This window comes from Dasypus novemcinctus, chromosome 9, assembly GCF_030445035.2.
Source record: "Dasypus novemcinctus isolate mDasNov1 chromosome 9, mDasNov1.1.hap2, whole genome shotgun sequence".
In the NCBI taxonomy this organism is placed as follows: Eukaryota; Metazoa; Chordata; class Mammalia; order Cingulata; family Dasypodidae; genus Dasypus; species Dasypus novemcinctus.
This window is the reverse complement of record NC_080681.1, coordinates 117,239,256-117,262,635: the sequence shown is the minus strand read 5'-3', so window position 1 is coordinate 117,262,635 and position 23,380 is coordinate 117,239,256. Positions and strand designations below refer to the sequence as shown.

The 23,380-nt window shown below is 51.6% G+C and overlaps 1 protein-coding gene and 1 long non-coding RNA gene across 8 annotated transcripts in view; one reads left to right on the top strand and one right to left on the bottom strand.

Annotated features, from left to right (window-relative positions):
- The first annotated feature begins 702 nt into the window (after positions 1-702).
- Positions 703-23,380, top strand: part of ARHGEF10L (Rho guanine nucleotide exchange factor 10 like) — a 169,667-nt gene continuing 146,989 nt past the window's right edge. For 2 of the 7 annotated variants that reach the window (XM_058304284.1, XM_058304281.1), the window contains exon 1: positions 20,564-20,702. The gene's annotated coding sequence lies outside the window, so the exon portion shown is untranslated. Of the gene's footprint in view, positions 946-19,943; positions 20,102-20,555; positions 20,703-23,380 lie in introns of those variants that run through there. The other 5 variants (XM_058304283.2, XM_058304282.2, XM_058304285.2 and 2 more) reach the window with 5 other exon arrangements.
- Positions 5,164-21,543, bottom strand: LOC131279830 (uncharacterized). The gene is made up of 3 exons (XR_009187304.1): positions 21,452-21,543; positions 6,903-7,040; positions 5,164-6,235 (listed from the first exon to the last, which is right to left on the bottom strand). It is a non-coding gene; the product is annotated as an uncharacterized lncRNA (long non-coding RNA).

Sequence of the window (23,380 nt, the reverse complement as noted above, 5' to 3'; positions counted from 1 at the left end):
CCTTGCCGTGAAACTCAAGCAGGCCCTGCCGAGCTCTGGTCTGTGAGTGCTTGGAGGGCAGGACTGATTCGCCTTGGCCAGGCCCGTCCTGGGCTCTCAGGGGCCCATGGTAAGGGTATGTGTTTGCTTTTTCCTCATGTCCACATACTTGGAAAAGGTGGAGCCTAGGGGAAATTCACGCCGGCAGTAAGGACACAAATAAGGTCTCCCGAGTGGGCTCGTTTCTCTGGTTTTCTCTCCGGAAGAGGAGTTGACATCAGAGCCTCCATTTATTGATGACCCCCCAAGAGCCAGGACTCCGGCGAAGCCCTTTCCCTAAGGTCTCATTTCATTCTCACGAGAACCTTGCGAGGGAGGGACTATTACTACCCCAGTTTACTGGGGAGGAAATGCAGACTCAGAGAAACGAGGTCACTCGTGTGAGGTTGCACATCTGCAAAGGGCAAGGATTCGGCCTGGGGCTGGCCGACTTCAGAGCCGCCTGCTTTTCCACCTCCTCTGGCGGAGAGGGTCCTGGCCCGCGGGGGGATTTCCGGCCCTCCCGCTGCTCGAGCCCTGGGCCCCTCCCAGACCCGTGGGCAGCTGCCCGCGCTCAGCCCTGCTGCTGGGCAGCCCCTCTGGAGGCACCTCTTTGTGTTCCTCCTCCCTCCTCACCTTGTCTGCTTCCCGGTCCGCCCAGCCCTGCCCAGCCTGGCTCAGTCTCGCCCTTGCTCTCGGGCTGCCAGGGGCCGCCCTGTCCTGCCCGCCCGGCAGGTCTGGGAGGCGAGTGACTCACAGCCCGGGTCCTCCTCACACCCGGCCCCGGGAGCCTCAGTGTGCTAGAGCCCTGGGCTCCCGCCCACCGCGCCAGCTGCCAGCACAGCTGGGACCCTTCCCCACCAGCGGGGCTGCCGCCTCACTGCACTCCCCTCCCCAAGGGCTGCGAGAGGACCACTCAGAATCCAGGTCAGTTTCCGTTTAAACGTCTCTGTCCCTCGCTGAGTTGGAGAAGATCTTTTGACGGTCACTGAGGGTGGGGGTGGGGAGAGGCTCTCCTGTCATCGACACCCTCAGGGGTTCCAGGGGCAGGGACACCCTGGTCCCTCCCTGGTGGGCAGGGCCCGGGGTACCTGGGATGGGCTCGGTGAGGAGAAGGTTGCTGGGATCTTGAGATGGGACCCAGACCTCGTGGCCATGTCGTGGGGGAATCAGGGCGAAGGGGGATATGGATGGCAGAGGGAGCAGCTCAAGGTGTGGGGTGGAAATTTTGCCCCACTCCCTTCTTAGGGTCACAGAGATGGATGATTGTGGCTGGATAGGGCCTCAAAGAGCACGTGGTTCAACCGTGCCATTTTACAGATGGGAAAACTGAGGCTGGGTGGGGAGGGGGTGACTTGAGGTCACGCGGTGAATCGAGGGCAGAGCAGGGGCTGGAAGCTGGAAGCCAGCCTGCTCCTTGGTGCCTGCTCCGGACTCCTCTGTCCTTTTCCCACCCTGGGACCCCTCTCCCATCCCATCCCATCCTGGCCACAGTAGGGGGAGGAACAGTGTGTTCAGTCTCACAGGGTGGGATATCATGGGCTCAGGATTGGAAGGCATTTTAAAGGTCACCCTGGCAATTCCTGCCACAGATCCCTGACAGGTGGTTGTTTAGCCGTGGCTTGAATCGTTCTGGTGCTGGAGATCTCACTGCTTTTGGAGCCTCCTCTGTTTGCCTGGCAAAACGTCTGGAGAATGACGCTATGCAAGTTTCTGGGTGCTTACTTCACGCTAGGCACTCTGCTAGCCAAGCACAGTTACACGTATTAACTAATTTAACCCCCCGGACACCCTTTGAAGGAAATATTATTGTTGCCAGCTTGAAGAGGGGGAGCTGAGATTTGAACCGAGGCAAGTCTGGTCCTGGAGTCCACCTGAACTCTCACCTCCTTCACTTTACTGCCTCGATATAAAGATGAGACTTATTAGGACGGATGCCACTGGGCAGGGCAAGGGTGCCCCGAGGATGCTGCTGGCCCCCCAGGGAGCTGGGACCACCACTGTCAAAGCTTTTCTCCTTTTTTCTGCTTCAGCTCCTTGGCAGATCCCTCTATTTGTCATGTAGCCCCCCAACTGCCAGGGTCCAGGAAATGGCCAAAGACCCCCAGGGGTGCACAGAAGGTGGGTGAAATGCAACTTGCCAGGCTCTTGAACCCCAAAGCCACTGTCAGGGATTTCCACGGAGTCCACATGGGAAAAGGGAGGTGGAAGGGTGGGTGGGTGTGGCAGGAGTGGGAGGGGCCTGGGTCCCCTGTCTTTTGTCTTCTTTCCATTGTCACCTTCCTGAGGAGTGACCTTTGTGGATCTCCTGGACTTGACCTTTGCGATCCCCGTGAGCTGGGCGGGGTGGGAATCGCCATCCCCACAGTGAACCTTCCTGGAGCAGAGGGGCGGGAGCTCAGGGAGGGTGGCAGAGTCAGACCTTCCTTCCCAGATCCTCACAGAGCAGGCCCCACCCGGCGGCAGGATGCTCCGGTTTTACTCCAGAGAATCCTCGCGCATCTCCCTCCAACCAGGGTCTGGGCCGAGGCGTCCCGGGCTGCGGAGGTGGGTCTTCCCACCCGAATCGGGGTCTCCTGGGGCTCGGCTGGGGCCCACCACCTCTCTTCCGCCCCCCGAGGTCCTCTGGGATGGTGGTACCAGCAGTCCTCCTGGCCGGGTGTCTTCAGTTAGTGGGACTTTGGGGGCTTCAGGGGGGCGGTTGTGTGGTCCATCCACACCCTCCCCACCTGGGAGGCGAGTGACAATGACGCTCACCACCTGGGAGCTGTCTCCTTGCCTTCACTCCAGGGCTTCCTCTCTAACCCAGTCACATGGGGTCAGTTTCCGGAGGTGATTCCTGCTCTCAAGCCCTCCTCACTCAGCACCTCTGGGCTGGGCTGGGCTTGGTGAACCAGAGCTTCTGGTCCTGGGACTGGGACAAGTCGCAGAGCCTCTTGGGGGCCTGGGTCGCCCCGTGTGGGTGCAGAGGCTAATTTCTTCCCTCTGCATCTTACTGGGTGCTGCGAATGGTAGTCATGGCAGGGAGTGTGTTTAAAAAGTCGGGGCACAACGTGCACGTAGAGAATTAGTATGAAGGGAGGTAATTACCCAAGCGACGCCTCCAGTCCCTTTGTTGCTGGGAGAGGCTTGACATTTAATCCTGGCAACCACCTTGTGATGCGAGAACACAAGCCGCGCTTGACAGCGGGACAGCTGAGCCTCAGGGAAGTTTAGGGGCTTGCTCAGGGTCGCAGGGCTAGCAAGTGGGGAGCTGGGATTCGAATGCAGGCTGAGCGTCTCCAGGGCACATCGCCTCCTACAGGCGTGCGTGGGGTCTCCCAGGCACCAGGCCTGGAGCAGGGAGGTGGGTCTTGGGATACAGACCCATGGGAACAGGGACTTGGGAGCCAAGCAGGTGGGTCCAGGCAGGGGAGTCCCTGGCACCCTTGCCTAGGACTCCTCCCCCTTTGTGCTCAGTGAAAGGCAGGGGGGACCCCCTTTTCCCCCACTCAGGGACACAGGCAGCCCTTGTTGCAAGGGGACCAGGGACACAGGGAGCCCTCCAGGCCATGCTGGGACCTGCCCCAAAGGTCTCCTCATCCTTCCACCTGGCCGGGCCCAGCCACTGCAAACAGAGAGAGGCAGCACCCAGCCGCCCTCCTCCCGCCCCGTTTTACCCTCCCCCCTCTTCTCTCCCGCTGGGCAATGTTGTAACTAAATCTGATAAGCATTCATTCTATCTGATAAAAGGGGCTCCAAAGTCCCGGCTGGTTGGTGATGGGCTGGGGTAGGGGAGGGGGCCTGGGGCTGGGAGCCGGAAGGCTGCCTCTGCTCCCCTCTCCAACCTTCACACCCTGGTGACCTTGAACAAGTCCTTTGCCCTCTCCAGGCCTCAGTTTTCCCTTCTGTGAAAGAAGGGGACTGGCTTAGATAATTGCTAAGGGCTCGTCCAGCTCTGGAAGTCTCCGAATCCTCGGATGAACGTGTCCCCAGTGCCCTTGGGGCTCCTGCCAGCTCTGCTACTTCCTCCTCTGTGCTTGGCCGCCTTGCCCGGCCCCGCCCCGCGAGTGCGGGACTGTGGGGGAGGTTCGCCTGTGATTGGCAGAGGCTGGAGTGGGCGCCTCGTGAGCCTGCTCCTATTCTTTGTGTGCCGACCGCTGCCCTCACCTGCAGGCAGTCCCTATCTAGCAAAGGCTCGGGATGGCACTGGCAGGACGCCCCATCATGCTCTCGTGGACCTGAAGGACACGCCCCTCAGAACAGCAGCTTCTGGGTGGGTTAGGGATGGCACGCTGCTTTCCAGTCTTTTCTCTCCCTCTCTTTCTTAAAGTTGTTCTGGAAACTACAAAACTGGGCCACATGCTTCATTGCCTGCTCTCCTGGGACTGTGGGAACTTGTGGGGGGCAACCAGCTTCTCACTGGTCTTGCCCAGAATCCAGCTGACCGAAGCCCCTGATCAGAATCTACCATGTAGGCGGGTTTGCGGGTTAGCGTGAGATTTCTTAAATTGACTAGGAAATGACTCCCTCTAAGGCTCCAGTCTCCTAAGTCCATGGTTTTCCTCTCATCCAAGGAATTGACTGGGGTTAAGTCTGAGCAGCTCTGTTCCCAGTCCACGTCCCAGAGCCATGGGCCAGGGACCTTACTACACTGGGCATGTCTTATGGCTACCCCTGAGAAATGTGTTTTGAGATCGAAGAGAGTAAAATTCTCTGGCAATGTGGCAGTTTCTGGGAAGAAGGAAAATGCTTGATCAGACTCTCCACGCTGCTGCTTTTATGAAGCTATTTCAAAGTTCATCACCCACATGATACTCCCTTTTTCTCTGCCCCTAAAAATCAACAATCTCCTCTCTGCTTTCTCTGAAATACTTGCCTGGATTTTCCAATTAGAAGAGAAACTGCATTGAGCTTATTTCTGGCTTCACTGAAGGTGTGGTTAACTGGGAGAGGAGGAGGCATTGCCTTCTAGTTCTTTCCCTCTTCCTTTTCAGTTGTACTTGCCCATCCACCCAACATCTATTTAACCATCATTTACCCATCCATCCATTTGTGTGTTCATCCATCATCCATCATCCATCTGCCATCCATCCATTCATCCATCCATCCATCCTTCCATCCGTCCATCCACGGACTATTTATTGAGAGTCCACTCTGAGCCAGACACTGTATTCTGGAGGTGCAATTCTGTACAAAACAGCCACGAACCTGCTCCCAGAGAGATTATAGTAGACTGGGAGTAACAGGTGACTTAACAAGCAGTGTGGTACCTGTGCTCTGGTCTTCTCCATTCTTCAGTTTCCTCATCTGTTGGATAGGGATGATGATAGTACCTACATCATGGGACTATTGTGAAGATTCAATGAGATAATTCAGGGACAGTTTTGACCTAGTGTCTGGCATATAGTAAGTGCTTAAGAAATGTTAGCTATGATGATGATGATGATGATGATGATGAAGATGATGATGACTACAGTCACCTAACACATTGTCTGGCACTACCTGAGTAACCATATTTATATCCATGAGTTGTTCTGGGCAGGCTGGTTGCCCTTGGCGGCAATGGACATTAACAAGAGAATGGTGACACAGGGCAGGCCCCAAGCCAGCTAGCTTCTCAGGGTGGGGTAGCCCCTGAACAAAACACCTTAACAAAGGGGCCCAAGGTGCTGGCCATGCCACCAGCCCTGGGTGTGTGGGTCTCTGGGCTCCTCCGGGGCAGCCTGAGCCACTTATCTGGTTTGCCCAGTTAGGAGTTGATTGTCAAGAGGCTTTGGGCAGTAACAAGCCACAAGACAAAGAGCTGTAGCTTGCCTTGGCAGGGGCTGGCACAGGAGATCTGGACAACGCCCAAAAGCTGAGGGGAGACAGAGGTGGCCAAGGGCAACAGAAGTGGGAAAGAGACCCTGGGCTGGGGGCTCCAGGGGGCCCAGGTATCTGGTACAGTGCCAGGGATACCTCAGGCACTCAGGTGGTATTTGCTGAATGCAGGCTCAGCCCCTATGGAATGGTCTGGATTAACTCTCATGCTGACTTAACTTGGAAGGTGCCCTGTTTCTGGCACCAGACAGAAGTGGGTTCAAACCCTGTCACGTCCACTTCCCAGATTTGTGGGGTCATAGGTAAGACAATTCCCCTTGCTGAGCTTCAGTCTCCTCATCTGCAAAATAGGGATGGCGATCTTGATCTTGAGGGCTGCGTGGACAGGAGGTGGTAAAGGTACTTCAAAGGGACCCTGTAAAGAGAGGATACTACTGTCATTATCCCCACGTCTGGGGTGACACCCAGAGTTGTGAGCCAGGAGGGTGGACTTGAGCGGATTGGGGTGGAGGGTCTCCTGAATCCCCTTGTATGAAGTTTGGGGGAGGCGTGCTGGGGTGGAGTCAGACCTGGACCTGTTGCCTCCTTGCTCCGTGATGTTAGGCGGGCTCTTTCCCCGCTGTGCCTCAGTTCTTCATGTGCTGAAGGAGATCTTGAAAGCAACCCTCCGGAAGCATTCTTGCAAGAGCGAATGGGCTAATGTGAGAAGAGCGCAGGACCTTTCCCGGGAATGCCTGACGAGGCGGGTTGCCATCATTCTCATCCTGGCCTTCCGAGGAGGGACGGGGCAAGGGCTTGGTGGGGGTGAGTCGTCGTGCGGGACTCTGGGTTGCAGCGGATGGAAAGGGCTTGGAGCCCCTTATGGGTAGGCCCCTGGTGGGCTCGACTTCCCTTCTGCAGTGACCCCCTCTGTGCCTTGGCTGCCGCGTTGGGCAGGTCAACAGGAGGCTGGCAAGGGCTTTGAGGTCTAGGACGATGCTGGTTCCCAGGGGCAAACCTAATGCGGCCGTTTAGCTGAACCTTTTGGGTTCCCCAGCAGAGGGTGTGGGTGATCTTAAGCCGAGGTCACGTGGTCCACTCACCCTCTGTGTGGCCTTGGACACATCACTTAACCTCTCTGGGCTTCACTTTCTTCCCTCCTTGCAGGCTTCAAGACTCCACGGTGGCCCAGCACTAGCGTGCAGTAGGCCTCTGTCGATGGCAGTGATTTTATGCAGCCTCTGAGGAGGGGAGGGAAGAAGTGTTAATGAGCCCTGGGGCTGATCCAAAAGGCCAGTCTATAAAACCGGGTCGTGCAGCTTCTGGTGCTGCTAATGGGAGTTTCTGTGAAGGACACAGCTGGATAAGGGCCCATTGTTCTGAGTGGGGACGGTTTTATGACTCTTAGAAAGCGCCTTTCATCTGGGTGACCAGGGAGCTTATGGAGCCTCCCAGCCCTGGGCAGCGAAACCCGGGAAGGCTGAAGGCTTCTGGGGCTGCTGCCAGGCCATGGCCTGGCCAGGCCCTCCTGCGCAGCCTGGGGGGTGGGGAGGGGGCTGAGGGTCCCCGGAGCTGCCCTGCGGCCTCTGAGATGGTGGCAGCTGCAGCACCTCTCGTGCCCCAGGCCCAGGGCCTTCCCTCTGGGTGACCTCCTGTCCAGCCCTCAGCGCCTGGTGTGCTTGGCAAGGCTGAAGGTGCACGGTGTCCCCAGGCTCCTGCCCTGCTCCTCCCCAGCAGCCAGAGCCACATCTCCTCCATCCTTATGGGATGGCGGTTTCTAGAACAGGCCCTGGGCCCTGCCCACTGTCAGCTGACCAGCACCCCCTGCCCGGGAGCCTCGCCTGGTGCTCTGAGCCCCAGGTGGGAGCAGTAACCTGATGCCAGGAAGCAAAGACCTTGTCTCCTTGTCCTTTCTGGCTCGTTGGCCGGGCCCCAGGCAGAGAAATCCAACCTCCCCTTGGCACTGCAGACGATCCCCGGCCTGCTTATCCCAGTGGAGAGGAAGGTCGCGGTGCTTCCTGGCACGGATCGCTGGGACGCAGGGCCTGTGGGGTCTGCGCCACGTTTACCCCTGGCTGTGACTTTCCCCCGATCCCTCTGTCCCCTCCACCTTTTCCCTTTTGGAGATACAGGAAGCCTACAGCAGGAGGCCCGGGTTACCTCCTGGCTTAGTTGGGCCCATGATAAGGCGCTCAGGAATCCAGCTTCATCCTGGAACCAGGGACAGTGTCCACCACCCAAATAATTGTCCCTCCTTTTATCATGGGCGTCTTTGCTTTCAAGCACTAAAAATCTACTCAGGAGAGTCCAAGTAAAGGGTCTATGAAAGGATACAGCAGGTCCCTCTCATGGATATTCAAGGCTAGGAGAGAATGTCTTTGTGCCTTAGTTTCCTCATCTGCAGTACCTATTTTATTTTATTTTTTTTTAAAGATTAAAAAATTTTTTTTTAATTTCTCTCCCCTTCCCTGCCGCCCCCCTCACCCAGTTGTCTGCTCTCTGTATCCATTCACTGTGTGTTCTTATGTGTCTGCTTGTATTCTTGTCTGCAGGACCTGGAATCTGTGTCTCTTTTTGTTGCATCATCTTGCTGCATCAGCTCTGTGTGTGTGTGTGTGTGGTGCCACTCCTGGGCAGGTTGCACTTTTATCATGCTGGGCGGCTCTCCTTACGGGGCACACTTGGGGCTCCCCTATGTGGGGGACACCTCTGTGTGGCACGGCACTCCTTGCGTGCATGGGCACTGTGCGTGGGCCAGCTCACCACACGGGTCAGGAGGCCCTGGGTTTGAACACTGGGCTTCTCATGTGGTAGGCGGACATTCTATCAGTTGAGCCAAATCCATTTTCCTGCAGTACCTATTTTATATACAAATATATCTATATAAAAGTACTTATTTCAGAGGGTTGCTGAGAGGACTACATGAATGAATGCATGTAGAGTGTTTAAACAGAGCCTGGCCTGGAGAGTGCTGGATAAATGTAGCTACTATTACTGCTATTGCTTTTATTGGAACGTTGACCTGGTTCTTCAGGGCTTCATGGTCCCTGCCTCACTCTGTCTTTTCCTCCCACATTTCTCTGTACTCCTCCCTTTTTTGCTTTCCTACCACCTTTCTCATCCCCCAGAACCTCAGCTTGAACATGACCATGGCTTGTTGCAGTGAACGCTGGCCCCGGCTCTGCAGCCTCTTTCAGGCTCAGTACCCATGGTCATTTGACTGACTCAGTCAATTCCAAATTCCTGGGAGAAATGAGCTGATGGACCCAGTTTTGGTCAGGAGTTCACCTTCAGGTCAGCAGTGGCACAAGGTGTGTGTAGGGGTGACAGCCAGGCATGTCCAGCCCAGACTCCAGGAGAGGTGTGAACCCTGGTTTGTTGCTTTTTCTGTCATCCAGCAGGGTTGCTCACACATTTTTAGGTGTTCAGAACAAGCCTTCAGGACTCCTGCTACTGCTGGCCCACTTAAAATTTGAAATAACCTTCCGACAGAGTCCCCAAATATGCAAAGCAGAAATCGACAGAATTGAAGGGAGAAATAGATAGTTGGAGACCTCAATAGACCACTTTTAGTAATTGATGAAGCATTGAAACAGAAGATCAATAAGGAAATAGAGGACTTGAACAACACTATTAACCAATTAGACCTAATGGACACACAGAACGCTTCACCCAATGATGGCAGAGTACACATTCTTCTCAAGTGTAGATGGAACATTCCCCAGGATAGACTACATCTTACTCCACAAATCAAATATAATAAAATTAAAAAAAATACTGAAATCATACAAAATTTCATCTTGGATCACATTGGATTGGGGCTAAAAAGAAATAATAGAAGGAAAATTGAAAATCTAAAAAACATGGATATTAAACAACACTATTAAACAACCAATGGGCCAAAGAAGAAGTCACATGGGAAATTAGGAAATCTTGAGAAAAATGAAAACAAAAACACAAAATAACAAAACTTATGGGATGTAGTGTGCAGAGGGAAATTTATAGCTCTAAATGCCTAAATTAAAAAGAAGAAAGATCACAAATCAATAACCTAACTTCACACCTAAAGAAACTAGAATAAAAAGAGCAAATTAAACCCAAGATTAGTAGAAGAAAAGAAATAGTCAAGATCAGAGCAGAGATAAATGAAATGGAGAATAGAAAAACAATAGAGAGAATCAACAAAACTAAAACTTGGATTTTAACAGATCAATAAAATTGACAAAAGTTTAGACAGACTGATAGAAAAAAGAGAGAGGACACAAATAACTAAAATCAGAAATGAAAGTAGGGACATATGTGCCAACAAATTAGAAAACCTGGATGAAATGGGCAAATTCCTTGAAATAAACAAATGACCTAATCTGATGCAAGAAAAAACAGAAAATCTCAACAAACCTGTAACAAGTAAAAAGATTGAATCAGTAATTAAAATTCCCCCAACAGAGAAAAGTCCAGGACTAGATGTTTTCACTGCTGAATTTTACCGAATATTTAAAGAAGATTTAACACCAATCGTTCTCAAACTCTTCCCCAAAATAGAAGAGGAGGGAGGACTTCTTAACTCATTCTGTGAGGTCAGCATTATCCTGATACTAAAGCTGAGTAAAAACAGCACATGAAAAGAAAATTACAGAGCAATATCACTTATGAATATTGATGCAAAAATCCTCAACAAATACCAGCAAACTGAATCCAACAGTATAGTAAAAGGATTTCCACCATGGCCTAGTGGGCTTTATTCCAGGAATGCAAGGATGGTTCAGCATCAGAAAATCAATTAATGTAATGTACCACATTAATAGAATGAAGGGACAAAACCACACAATCATCTCAATCAATGCAGAAAAGACGTTTGATAAAAACCAACATCATTTCCTGATAAAAATACCCACAAAACTAGGAATAGAAGGGTACTTATTTAACATGATAAATGGTATTCATGAAAACCCACAGCAAATATCATACTCAGGTGTGTGCAGGGGAGAGCACCCTTGTTTGGAGAGACTCTGGGGGTACACAAAGATCATACTCAATGATGAAAGACTGAAAGCTTTTCCCCTAAGAACAGAAACAAGTCAAGGATGCCTGCTGTCATCACTGTTATTCAACATTATACCAGAAGTTCTAGTCAGAGCAATCAGGCACGAGAAAGAAATGAAAGGAATCCAAATTGGAAAGGAAGAAATCATAGTAATCCAATTCACAGAGGACATGATCCTATATGTTAAAAAATCCCAAAGAATTCATGAGAAAGCTACTAAAACTAATAAATGAATTCAGCAAAGTTGCAGGATACAAGATAAGCATGCAAAAATCATTTGGGTTTCTATACACCAGTAATGAACAATCTGAAAAAGAAATGAAGAAAACTATACTATCTAAAAGAATAAAATACTGAAGAATGAATTTAACCAAGGAGGTGAAAGACTCATACACTGAAAACTATACAATTCTGCTGAAAGAAATTAAAGAAGACCTAAATAAATGGAAAGATATCCCGTGTTCGTGGATTGGAAGGTTTAATGTTGTTAAGGTGTCAATACTGCCTAAGCAATCTACAAATTCAATGCAATCCCTATCAAAATTCCAGCAGTTTTGGGGAGCAGGTATAGCTCAGTGGTTGAGTACCTTTTTCCCATGTATGAAGACCTGGTTTCAACGGCCAGTGCCTCCTTAAAAAAAAAAATTCCAGCAGCCCTTTTTTTCTTTCTTCAGAATGGAAAATCTGATCTTTAAATTTATATGGAATTGCAACGGGCTCTGAAAAGACAAAACAACCTTGGAAAAGAAGAACAACTTCCTAGTTTAAAACCTACTACAAAGCCTCAGTAATTAAAACAGTGTGATACTGGCATAAAGATAGATATAGATTAATGAAATAGAATTGAGAGTCCAGAGATAAATCCACACATCTATTGTCAGTTGATTTTTGACAAGGGTACCAAGTCCATTCAATGGGGGAAAGAATTGTCTCTTCCACAACTGGTACTGGGACAATTGGAATCTACATATGAAGGAGTGCATGTGGACCCCTACCTCTCACCATATACAAAAATTAATTCAAAGAGAAGCAATGACCTAAATATAAGAGCTAATAATTAACTCGTTCAAGAAAACATAGGGAAATGTGTTCAGAACTTTGTAGTGGCAATGAATTTTTTTTTTTAAGATTTATTTCTCTCCCCTCCCCCAGTTGTTTGCTCTCTGTGTCTACTCACCATGTGTTCTTCTGCATCTGCTACAAACAATGAAGGGAGGGAGAAAGAAATCTTTAAAAAACCCACAAAACTCCTACAACTCTACAGCAAAAGAAAAGCAACACAATTTGAAAATGAGCCAAGGATTTGAGAAGACATTTCTCCAAAAAGATAGTCAAATGCCCAAGAAGTGTGGGAAAAGATGCTCAACATCATTAGCCATTGGAGAAATGCAAATTAAAATTATGATGAGATACCAGTTCATATCCACTAGTAAGTGCTGGCAAGGATGCAGAGAAATAGGAACCCAGGTACATTGTTGGTGGGAATTTTAAATGGGGCAGCCACTGTGGAAAACAGTTGGGCAATTTCTGAGAAAGTTAAACATAGAATTACCATTATGAGCCAGCAATTCCACTCTCGGTATACACCCAAAACAATTGAAAGCAGGGACTTGGAAACATATTTGTACACCGATGTTCATCTCAGCATTATTCACAATAGCCTAAAGGGGAAGCAACCCAAGTGTCCATCATCAGATGAACGGATAGACTAAATGTGGTGTATCCGAACAATGGAATATTATTCAACTGTAAAAAGAAATCAAGTGCTGGTACATACTACAACAGGGATGGCACTTGAAGACATCATGTTGAGTGAAGTAAGCGAGGCACAAAAGGACAGAACTTGTATGATTTCTCTTTTGTGAAATATTTAGAATAAGCAAATTCAAGAAGACAGAAAGCAGATTATTGGTTACCAGGGGTGGGGCAGGGGGGCGAGGAATGGGGAGTTATTGCTAAATGAGTATGAGTTTTGGTTTGGGATGATCAAAATAGTCTAGAGCTAGAATACGATGAAAGTTACACAGTACTGACTATGTATTTAATGTCAAAGAGTTGATCACTTTATAAAGAGAGTATTTAAAAAATTTGAAGTAGTTGCTAATGTTAAAAGTCAGAAGGTTTCATATAGAAATCTGAATTTCTGGTTTCCTTAGGAAAAAAAAAGGAAAGATCTGGAGACATCCGGCATGGCAATACGTCTCCTAGAACCCGGTAGTGGTTGTCCGCTCTACCTGGAGCCTGTGTTTCTAGAGCCCCAGGCCCCCCACTCCCCCGAGGCTTGTATACCCAGCCTACTTCTCCGCTTATGTTTTCCCCTGACACCCTAGATGCCGGGGTTTGCCACCTAACTTCCTACTTTCCCAGGGAACAGGAATTGCATGAACAGAAAGAAAAACTACACAACTTCTCAAAATTTTGGAATATGTGTATGAGTCCAGTTCCTTGCCAGATAGTCCACAACTATTATCTCATTTAATCCTTTGAACAACCCTGTAAGGTATTATTATTTTCACCCTCATTTTACAGGGGATGAAACTGAGTGTCAGAGAGTTAAATAAACTTGCCCTAAATCAAATCCAGGCCGTTAGACTTAAACAATTTCTAACGTACGGCGAAGTTTCAAGTATAATGCAAATCACTTTCCCCCTCTGAATCCTTTACCGGGAAGCTGCTGGCCTGATGTCCTTTCACTCTGGATATTTGAGTGTGCATTTCCTGTAAACAAAGACATTCTTCTACAGAACCATAAACCAGGAAAGTCATATAATACATTTATACCATTTCATCCTCAGACTTTATTCAAGGTTCACCAACTGTCTTAACGTTTTTTTTTTTTTAAGATTTATTTTATTTCTTTCTTTCTCCCCACCCCCTCATTGTTTTGTGCTCTCTGTCTGTTGTGTGCTTGTCTTCCTCTTAGGAGGCACTGTGAACCGAACCTAGGGCCTCCCACATGGGAGAGAGGCACCTAATCACTTGAGTCACTTCTGCTCCCTGCTTTTTTGTGTCTCTCATTATGTCTTTCTCCTGTGTCTCTTGTGTCATCTTGTTGTGTAAGCTTGCCGTGCCAGCCCGTCGCATCAGCTCACTGTCTTGCTCATTTTTTTTAGGATCTTTAGGAGGCACTCAGAACTGAACTCGGGACCTCCCACGTGGTAGATGGGAGCTCAGTCACTTGAGCCACAACTGCTTCCCCCAGTAGTGTCTTTTTTTATTTTATTTTAAAGATTTATTTATTTTTTTCTCTCCGCTCCCTCCATTGTCTGCTCTCTGTGTCCATTTGCTGTGTGTTCTTCTGTGTCTCCTTGTAGTCTCATTAGGTGGCTATGGGAATTGATCCTGGGACCTTCCAGAGTGGGAGAGAGGCAAACATTCTCTTGCGCCACCTCAGCAACTGAATCTGCTGCGTCTCTTATTGTCTCTCCTCTGTGTCTCTTTCTGTTGCATCATCTTGCTGTGCCAGCTCTCTGTGTGGGCCAGCACTCCTATGTGGGCAGTACTTCTGCGCTGGGCAGCACTCTGCACAGGACAGCACTCCACAAGGGCCAGCTTGCCACGTGGACCAGCTTGCCTTCACTAGGAGGCCCTGGGCATTGAACCCTGGACCTCCTACATGGTAGATGGGAGCCCAATTGGTTGAGCCACATCTGCTTCCCCCAATAATGTCTTTATAGTAAAAGGATTCAGTCGATCCTCATTTATGGATTCCATGATTGCAAATTTGCCTCCTTGTCATATTTTTGTGGTCATTTCTAGACACACACAGAAGAGGTGAAAAATTTGAGTTGCTTGACATGCATGATTGAGCAAGGCAATGCTCTTGTTTTTTGTGTCAGCTCTCATGCTGTAAACGAGTGTTTTATTCACTTTATATCTAGTGCCATGTTTTTCACATTTTTATGCTATTTGTTGGTGATTTTGCTGTTTAAAATGGTCCCCAAGCACAGTGCCAAAGTGCTGTGTACTGTTCCTAAGTGCAAAAAGACTGTGATGTGCCATTCAGAGAAAATAAGTGTTTTAGATTATCTTGCTCAGACATGAGTTACATTGCTGTTGGCTGGGGGTTCAATGCAAATGCATCAACAATATCTATTAAATAAGGTGTCTTTAAATAGAAACACACAAAACAAGGAGACAAGGTTATATATTGATTGGTTGATGAGATTGTTGTGACCAAGGCTTGCAGGAAACTAATCCTGAATTTCCCCTAGGAACAGTGGTTCATTATTTGCTAATTCAGTGTTTACGTTGACTTTATAGAGCCTAACTACTGTGACTAGCAAGAACTGACTGTAGTTCAGAAGCAGTGCTGTATTTAGTTATCGCTCCTTTCGAGTTTCCTTCAATGTTGAAGACATTTAGAGGAATGTCCCTCGATTTGGGTTTGTTTGATGTTTGCTCATGATTATGAGATTTATGCATCCTTGGCAGGAATATCACGAGTGATGTTGTGTCCTTCTCAGTGCACCACATCAGGAGACAAGTGATGTCCAAATATCCCATTACTGGTCATGCTAAATTCAACCACTTGGGTAAGGTGGTGATTGCCAGATTTCTCTACGGTAAAGCTACTCTTTTCTCCTTGTGGTTAATATTTTCTTGGGAAGTACTGTGAGACTATATAAGCAGCCATTCAACTTTCATTTTATTCATTCATATATTTATATCAGTATGGTTTCTTGGTTTTCTATTTTATTCAATGGAATATAAACTGTTACAATCATTATTCTGATGTTCAATTTTCCTTGGTTCGGCTAATGGGAGCCTCTTTAAGTTAGTTTTGGTGTCCTTTTGATATGTCCCCATCATTATTTGAGCAATTTGTCACTTTCTGGCACAAAAATATGTTTCATGACTTGTTTTTTTCCTGAAATCAACCATTTCTCCAAGGGCCCTGGTTCCTTTTAGTGAAGAATGTTATTTAGAAACCAATATCTGGATGCAAAGTGTGCTCATTGCTATTGGAGCATCCCTACTCCAGGCGCTCTTGGAAGACAGAGCTGAGTTCACAGATATCTCCAGTCCCAGTCCAGGAGCATAGAGTTCATTCTAGTCTTCTCCTATTCCATGTTTGTAATTCCCTTCTCCAACAGTGAGAAGCCTGAGAGCCTGAACTTGTGGCCACTTCTATGCTAGGGTGCCTCTCATTAATACTATTAGCACTGTTTTTCATGATATAGGATAAATAGCACCTTTATCTAATTTTGTCAGTAAGAAGTTGAAAATCTCTCTCTTTTTTAAAGATTTATTTTTTATTTATCACCCCCCTTATTGTTTTGTGGTCTCTATCTACTCTCTGTGTCCATTTGCTGTGCACTTTCTGTGTCTGCTCATCTTTTCTTTAGGAAGCACAGGGAACTGAACCTGGGACCTCCCATGTGGGAGAGGTGCTCAATCGCTTGAGCCACCTCAGCTCCTGGGTTTGTTGTGTCTCTCATTGTCTTTCCTCTTCGTGTCTCTTTGTTACGTCAACTTGTTGCATCAGCTTACCATGCCTGCCTGTCGTGCCAGCTCGCCTTCTCCAGGAGGCACCGGGAACTGAACCTGGGACCTCCCATGTGGCAGGTGGAAGCCCAATTGCTTGAGCCACATCTGCTTCCCAAAAATCTCTTTTAGACCATAGTGAAGTCATCCTTCAGAAGCCTGCGAGACAGAACAGGGCAAAAGGATTGTTCTTCACACTTTGTTGTCAGAGGAACCAAGCGAAAGGGATTGAGGGATTTGCTCGGGTCCTATGGAGAGCTCTGACGGGAATCAGTCTCCGAGCCCTGCATTTCCAGCCCCTGGACTTGAGCTGCCCACTCCTCCCCCCGTAGCTGTTTTGGTAGAACGTTTAGACTACATCCCCGCAGGGAATGAGCTTATCAGACTGGTCTCCCTGATGCCGAGGCCCATGAAGGGGCGGCTTAGGGAGCCAGGCTTTCCTCCCCAGCTGAGCCCTAGCGACCCCTCTGCCCGTGGCTGCGCCTTTGACCCCAGCTTGCCTCCCCCCAAATAGACCTTAGGGTGTAAATGCCACTCGAAATGCCCATCCGACTGACCAGGAGCAGGACAGCTGTAAGGGAAGAGGGCTTCATCCGGGCGAGGCAGGTTATACCCTCACCTGTAATCGACATGTGACCTGGCCTCTCCTAGATAATATTATCCTCTTGATTGGATTTCGTAATATGGTAAATAATGAGATGACCTACTTCCTGGGAGGTCTCCAGTCATACTGTCTAGTTGAGGGTGGCATCTGGGCTTGGAAGGTCCACATTCCTTCCTATGCACTTCCTTTTTGACCCGCGGTGGGGCTGGGCTGGAGGAAGGGGGGCAGGCTGGGAGGTGGAGGCAGGAGACCTGGTTCCCTTCTTGGTTTTGTGACCAGCTTGCTGTGCAATCCGGACAACTCAATCTAGCCAACTCACTTTGCCTCAGTAGCAAATGGAAAATACCCTCCCGTACTTCCTCCCTCCCTCCCTCCTTCCCAGGTCAGTGGTGGAGGCAAGGGAGAAGAGATTCCTGAGTCCTATCCAGATGGAACATATCATTAATTATTATGCTTACACAATAAATCCTGCACTCGCCAGAATGCTCAGGGAGTGGGTAATTCTGGTTAATTGAATGTTCTGGGACATGGAAATGTTCCCAGAAATCCTTTGTGTTCCTTTTGTAGTTATTGAAACCCATTCATTTACCAACGCAGCAAATATTTGCCTCGTGCCTAAGCTGTGCCAGGCTGTGTACCAGGTGCTGGAGATACCACCATGAATGAGCTGGCCCAGTCCCCAGGGAATGCACAGGCAGGGGGAGGAGGTGGGGCCAAACCCCCCCTACAACATGGTAGGTTTTGTGCACTGATTGGGGGAGCGCAGGGTGCTGTGAGAGCCCAAGTGTTCAGCTGGGGTAGCAGAGAGGATTTCCTAGAGAAGGTGCCATCTAAGGAAAGAGTGTGAAAAAGTCACCAGGCATAGAATCTCGAGGATAGGGCAGTAAAGGGCATTCCAGGCAGAAGGGGCGGCATGGGCGAAGGCCCGGTGGCGAGAACACCCAGTGCTTTCATTTATGCTGTGATGTTTAGAAGGTGAGGCTGGGGAGGGAGGCATGGGAGACGAGGGGTTGAGAGAGTGAGAATGCTGAGAATATGGCCTGGGCTAGGGCGTGGCGGAAGGTGAGCTGCGGTTTTATTTATTCTCGAGTGTAAGTTTTGCGATGTGATTCCTTCTCTTGAAAGCAGAGTGTAGAGAAAAAATGGAATCAAAACGCTAATTCACAGAGGAAGGGCCTCTCACTCGGATGGGTGTCACAGGCCTGGGGAGGACGGTGGCAAGGGGAAAAGACAGCTGTGTCTCAGGGGCCCCCACTCCTTGGCACCTGCAGAGTATGGCTCCGGGGGTGGGATGGGGGGACTACACAGAATTCCAAGAGAAGCCAGAGATCTGGCTTTTTAATGGGACATCTCCCAATTGTTAAACGTTGGCAGCCAGTGAACAACAACAACAAAGCCACTGGGAGCCAAACAAAATGCTTCTGTGGGCGCGATTTCTTCTCAGGCTGGTGGTGTGCAATCCTGGCCCCGGACGGTTCGTTCTGTCGGTCAAGGACTGCTGGTGTCCATTTGTTATCCACTATGATCCCGTAACGTTGAGGGCGCTCCTAAGCCGTGCTGGGCCCTGGGAGCCGCCTGGCTCAGAGCTGCCCTCAAGCTGGGGACGGTTGAGATCAGTAGGCAGGCTGAGCCAATTCACAACGACAGCACTGGGTGATGGGGGAGCACAGAGGAGCCCCCGCCGCCAGGGCACTGAGCCGTGCAGGGAGGTTTCCTGGAGCTTCGGGGCCTTGCCTTAGTTCTGGGAGGGAAGGGTCAGACTTAGCCCAACCCAGAGCAGGGTGGGCATCCCAGGCTCCAGGACTCAGGAAGGCTCAGGCCTGGGAGGGACATAAGGCAGCTGGGAGAGTGGGGGTAGGTTTGCAAAGCTGTGAATACACTCGGTTCCGTCCGCGTGCACCTGGACCCATGGTTCAAGGCTCAGTGCTGAGTGCAGATTCAGTCCATCGACATCTGAAGATGAAATTTTTCCTGCTCTGCTGGCAATTCCAGAAACTTTCCTCTCTGCTCCCATGGCTGACGTTTCTTCATCTTCGGAATGGAAGCTCTACCTGGGCAGGGGCCATGACGGTTTTGTTCCCTGATGTGGCCCGCATGCCTGGAACAAGGCTTGGCACATAGCAAGTGCTCAGTAAATATTTACCAGCCGCTGACTGTGAGCCTAGGGTTGCCCTAGGCCGGGAGTGCAAACGCCGTGGAGCTTCTGGTCTTGTGTGGGGTTGGACAGTAAACAAGCAAACCCATCAATGAGTGAGAGGAGGCCAGAGGTGGAGGCCTGCGTGTGGCCGCTGTCAGGTGGCTTTGTCTCTAGACCATGAGAACTGAGGGCACAGGCCTGGGGTCTGCCGGGATCCTGCTTTCATTCTTAGTCCCTGCGGCTGGTGCCTGACAAACAGGGAGTAGTAAAAACCTGTTTTTGTTGGCTGTACAGAAGGAATGAACACAGGCTGACAAAAATTTCATCCCACACCTGTTTACCCTTTGGAAGCTGCAAGAACTCCTTATTATCAACACAGGAGTAATTGCTGATAAGCCCAAGTGTGAATGTCATTGCAAATAAGAGGTAGCAGGGAGTGTTTAATAACAACAGGGATAATCTTAATTAATGACCTGATAACCGTAATTAATTGCATCATATCCAGAGGCTCTCTGGAATTCTGAGAGGGAGTAACTGCTGTTTGGCCGCTTTGGAGGCGGGAAGGGGGAGTGGCTGATAGGATCTTTTCCGTGGCTGCCCTGCTGGGTGAGCTTTGGTAAGCTACTCACACCTTTGAGACTCAGTTTCCCTACTTGGAAAAAGGGGTTGCATCTCAGAGTTGCGGTCAGGATTCAGTGAGACGTTCTCCAAACCCTCGGTCCATGGTGGGCCCAGAGCAAGTCCTCAAAGCATGCAGCTGCTAGGACCATGCCTGTGGTTATTGCCAGAGGTCAGGGTGCAAGGTTGCAAAATACCTGCGTGGGAGGTTTGGGATGCTCGGGAGGGGCTGCTTCCTAGGGGCTGGAGGGCTCTCCCTGGCAGAGACTGCCGGGGGCAGATGGCATGGTAGCTGCTGCTGCCTCCCAGGAATCTCTCACCTTTCTAAGGAATCAGAGCAAACTGCTGCAAGGGAGGGCGGCGAAGAAAGCAGCCAGTGTGAGATCTTTCCAAGGAAGAAATGAGGAAATGGGTTGGTGTCCCGGAGGCGCTGATGAGAAAAACGGGAAAGTGGGAAGGGACACTGGGAGTGAGAGAGGGAGGAGGTCCCTGTGTGACCTGGGGCCGGGTCCCGCCTCGCGGGCCTCAGTTTCCCGACCCAGACTGTGGCGTGACCCCGGCAGGACGGCGGGAGGGCTCGCAGCCTCCCACCCCTGGACGATGGGGGGTCCGCCCTCCTCCCTCCCGCCCCGGGGATGCGGCCGGCGCAGGGAGGGGTTGCGGCGGCGGCGGGCCCGGCCGCAAGGGGTTAAGCGGTGACTTCAGCCGCGGCGACCCGGGACCGGGCGGCGGGGGTGGCGCCGCGTCGCGCCGTGCGCGGCGGCTGGAGCAGGCCGCTCCGGGGCGGGCGGCGGGCGCACTCCCGGCCGGGCCGCGACCTCTCGGGCGGCGCGCGCGGCGCGGCCATTGGCTCGGGCGGCGGCGGCGGCGGCGCGGGCCCGCTCGGGGCGCGGGGCTGGGGGCGCCGTCCCGGCCATGGGCGCCCGCGGCGGCCGGCAGAGCTCGTCGCGCCCACCGGCGCCTTTGTGAGCGGCGCGGACAACAAAGGCGCGGGCCCGAGGCGGCCGAAGCCGGTGAGTGCGGCCCGGGCCGGAGCGGGCCCGGCGTGGTCGCGGGGTTCCCCGGGCGCGGCCTCCCCCTGGGCGGTGTCTCCGTGGTCTCCGGGGACCTCCGAAAGCCCCTGAGGGTGTCCGTGTCTCTCTCTGGGTCTTCCCAGGCGCCGGCGTCTTCTGGGGCCGGCGTCTTGGTGCGTGTGGCTGAGAGTCCCAATGTCCCCGTGGCCTGTGACGCCCCTGCCCCTCTGTGCGTCTCTGCGGGATCTTTGTGTGTCTCTGCGATTCTCCCAGTGTGCGACAGTCCCTGGCAGCCGGTGACCTCTGCGTGACTCAGAGTGGGTGGCTGTGAGCCCGTGTGTGGTTGTGTCTGTGTGTGTCTCGGTGTGAGAGGGGGCGCCTGGGGCTTTTGTGAGTCCCGGGGGGTCGTTGAGCCCTGGTGTTGTGTTTCTAGGAGCTGTTGTCCTTCTGTGTGTGTCTCTGGGAGCCTGAGTGGTGTGAGAGCCCCCCGGGAGCCTGGGTCTTTGTGTGAGTCTCGTGTGTCTCACCTTGTGTCACTGGTGTGTGTGGATCCCCTGCCCCCACCTCTGTGTCCCTCGGGTATCCCCCTGCCGGTCTCCTGACTGGCCTTTGTGTATCAGCACGTGCGTGTGTGTATGTGCGTGTGTACCTGTCGCCTCGAGGGGGTTTGGATAAGGACCCGCTGGAAATCCCTGCCCTGCCCCGTGCCTCCCCTTCCCCCCTCGTGGCCCACCCGCCCCTGCACTGACCTTGGACTTGGCTCCTGCAGCCTCTGTTCTGGGTCAGCCTCTCCCACCCTGGACCCTGCTCAGGGCCAGAACAAGGGCTGCCCTGGGGAAGAGGGCAGTGTGGGCGGAGAGGGTGCCGGGTCACGCGTCCTGCGTTGCCATCAGGCCAGGCGCTCCCTGAGGCAAGGATGTGGGTGCTGGGACTGGGCCCGCTTGAGGATGGAGGCTGGCCTCCTGGGCCTCCGGGGTGGCCGAGAGAGACAGAGGACAGTGTGAGGGCACTTCTTCCTCCCTCTCCGAGGAGGCTGCACAGGAAGCCCGGGTCCCTGGGGGTGGGGTCCTTGGGCACTGGGTCAGGACTCTTCTTTTGGCTGTGAGAGCCTTTGGGCCCTGCCTCAGCCCTCAGCGGGGAGCTGATGGGGAGTGGGCAGCACCCCCCTCCCCCCGGGACTGAGTGGCTGCTCAGAGTCCTTGACCACCCCTAGGGATTCAAGTGGGAGCTAAGCCCCACCTGCCCACAGCCCCATCTGCTCCTCTTCGGAGACTGCAGAGAGAGGACAGGTGGGGCAGGCTCATTAGGATGCACAGCCCTTCCTTGCAGGCCCTGCCTGAATGGCCGCGAGCAGCAGCATCTGTCCATCCACCCAGCCCTGGGCCCCCACAGTGTCCAGTGTTCTAGAAGGCACACAGACCAGAAAGGGGCGTGGACTGGGAATCGTGCACTTCTGTGACTGTGGGGAGGGCTGCCCTTCCCGTTAAGCTGTCAGGGAGCGACTCAGAACCCCTGGGGACCTGCAGGGCCTCACCCTGGGCTCCCGTCTGATTCTCATTTTGCCCCACCACACCGAGGGCCCCCCACTTCCCTTGCTGCCTTCCGCCAAGAGCCTTTGCCCTCGCCGTTCCCTCTGTCCTCTCTCACCTCCTTCCAGCTGGGTCAGGCATCTTTCTGCCAGAGCCCTGACCTGGGGGGGATGGAGGGGTGTTGACATCTTCCAATGGACTGCAAGCCTTCGAGAGCAGGGACCATGTCTCTCCTTGGTCACCAGCCTGGCACATAGTAGGTGCTCAATAAATAGTGGCTGAATACGTATGTGTCTGATAGCTGATGATTCCTTAGTTGTACTGTTTCAGGTTTTTACTTTGGAAGTGTCTGGGGAGAGGAAGAAAGCTGTGTAGACTCCCCAAGGCCCAGGTCTCCTATTAATTAGATAAATAGTAAATTAATAGACATTTGTAGTTTCTGGTAAGTACCAGGTGCTGGGCTAGCACTTTACACATATGATATCTTTTCTGGAACAGTGGGAAGGAGCAGAGTGGAAAGAATATCATCTTCTTGGTTAGATAAATTTTGAAAAGATAAAGAAGGTGATGTATATGATAGGATAACGGTAACCTGGATTTCTGTTGTACTTCGTGTCCATTATCTCTTTGTTTCCACAACAACCATGGTAATCAGCAGGGAAGGTGGGTTCATACCCATTTCCCACATGAGGAAAAGGAGATGCAGCCATTTAAGGGGCTGCCCGAGGCCCCCCGCTGGTCAGCCGAGGAGCCGGGTCTCAAGCCTGGGCCTCCCTGACTGCACTGCCGTGATTTCTTCTGCAAAATTGTCTTCAGTGCTTTTCCACTCTCGTCACCCAGCTCAGCCATGCTGAACGAGGCACTGTGCTCACCCCAAGGCCCCGAAAGTCCTGGGTGGCGGTGGCGGTGGGAAGTTGGACTCATGAACAGTGGCGTGTGCCAAAGTTCTCTTTCTACCCGACCCTCCCGCCTCGACCCCTCTTAGGTCTGTCCTCATCACGTGTCCCCGGAGAGTTCCTCCGTGTCTCTCAGCCTCAGGGGAGGGCATGGGAGCCGCCTTCCTTAGCGCCTTCCTTAGCTCCCAGGGAGCTCCCAGGGTCTCTCTGCTGGGCGCCGGGCAGTGTGTGTGCTGGGGCCAGCTGGTACCCA